This window comes from Euprymna scolopes, chromosome 23 (genome assembly GCF_053919585.1).
Source record: "Euprymna scolopes isolate OS-2025 chromosome 23, ASM5391958v1, whole genome shotgun sequence".
Classification (NCBI taxonomy): domain Eukaryota; kingdom Metazoa; phylum Mollusca; class Cephalopoda; order Sepiida; family Sepiolidae; genus Euprymna; species Euprymna scolopes.
Genome location: NC_136504.1, coordinates 33,805,486 through 33,807,798, shown reverse-complemented (window position 1 = coordinate 33,807,798; position 2,313 = coordinate 33,805,486).

The window sequence follows — 2,313 nt, the reverse complement described above, 5'->3', positions numbered from 1 at the left end:
AGAGAAGTAAATAAACAAATAAAGGGGGTAAGTTATACAACTGTTTGAATTCGATAACAAAATAACTAAGAAAAATGGAGAAAAAGAATGTCATACGTATTTATCGCGATGCCTAATCCTGTTTAAATGTACACACTTCACCCCCAATACATCGTTTTTTGTTTTACCTTTCTTAAATCTGTAGTTTATGATTGGTTATTAGTATTAGTATGAATCTTCGAACAACTGTTCTCATCGTACGCACCATTTGCACAATGCTTCGCTGAAGGTTACATCGAGGGGAACATTGTGCAAATGAAACCCAAGACAAGAACATAGCTTGAAGAATCTTAATTGTAGAAAAGCAAAACGTCATTTAAAAATAAAATTTGACACCAGTGGAATTGATCGGCGTATATTTTTACTCGTTGCATGTCTATCTCGAAGTAATAACGGGACTCACAAGATTGATGGACTCTAAATGTGTTTTCGATTTCCAACTCCAAATAGATATCAATAAGATATATGTTCAGTTTCTCCCTGTAAACATGGATAAATTATATATATATATATATATATATATATATATATATATATATATATATATATATATATAAATATAAGTTAATATAAAGAATGCGTACATGACATTATGAGATTCATCATGTACTCAGCACTTAAATGTCCAAAACACACATTCGCTTAAAATTTCCGCTATCGTCGGTAATGATCCAGTGAATGTATTGAAAAATAAGAAAAGGCGAAATGATCGTGACAGAAGTGAAGTTAGGAGTTATGTGATGTTTTGACAGTGTAAAGTATATAATAAATGTCCGATTAAAACAGGAGATTTATGAAGATGTTATTTCTTCTTTGGAAAAAAATCTATTAAATATCTATTGTATTATTAAAGTCCTGAGTTGTACCAAATTTAATTCACATCTAAGAATTTAATAAAAAAACATATTTTGAACTCACGTTTTATGTATGTAAAACAATAAATATTAACATATCTACCCTAAGAAGAGTCGTAAATATCAGGCATCGTTTTTTTTCTTTATTTTTACAAGGTGGTCTCCACTTATCAAGGCCTGACAGCCACTCGGAGATAAGGGTTATTACGTGTACAGTACGTAAGTATTGGAGATTTTATAAAGTGTCTTACTTTAGGGGGCGGTTCATCGTCTGAATTATCTGATCCTCCTCCATTATAATGTTAATAGCGTAACTCGTGATAATTGAACTTATAAATGACTATTATTCATAGATAAAAACAAATAACAATGTAAACATCTGAGCTGTCAGTAGACAAAGACTATTCAAATTTAATGATGTCGTTATATGTGCAATAAACTAATAAATAAATTAAAGAAAAAACAACTTCAAATCTTCAATCAAACAGAAACAATTTTCAACTTCTCAGCAACTACGTATGAAAAACAAAAAAAATGTTATTGCATAAAGAATGCGACGGAACCATATAAGATGAACAGCATAGAAAAGGAATTTTCAACAACCTATATATTAATACGATAGAGTGTCTGTAATTTTCTGTGTCACACTTACATCTGGGTCGTTTAATTGTAATGCACTTCCATTTCTTGTAATGAATAATTTCACCAAGAATTCATCAAAAGCATTGGTTTTGGCTTCGATTATAGCTGATGGCACCCTCATAATCTATTTGTTCTTAAAATAATTTTATCAAAAATTCTTCATAAACCTTGGTTTCGGTTTCGATTTTAGCTGATGGCACTCCAGCAATTTACATTTTTCATAAATAATCTTATCAAGACTTCTTCATAAGTTTTAATTTCGGTTCTCATTATAGCTAAGGGAACAAAGGATATATATATATATATATATATATATATATATATATATATATATATATATATATATATATATATAAAGCTAAATGTCTGCCTGTGTGTGTGTGTATGTGTGTGGCTGGCTACGATTAGGCTCCTATACGATTTACTATTTTTAAAAACTGATTACATATAATGATAGAAGATGTATCGAGACAGAGGAATGGGTATGTTTGATCGGGCAGAACGGTTGTCCATTAAAAGTGTGGAGTCTGCGTTCGCGCCTGGTCAACAAAGTATTGAAATAAATATTAAAAAATAAAAAAAAAACGTTTACAAGGGGTTTGATATAGATGTACATAATAATACTTTGATAAGTATGTTTTAACCTAAATAGGGATAGTATGATATAATTGTGGGGTGTGCGTTCGCGCCTGGCATCCATAAAATGGAAATAAGCACCCACTTTAATAGATACTTTTCATATCTATCTGCGTAAGTATACCTTGATAATTATGTTTCA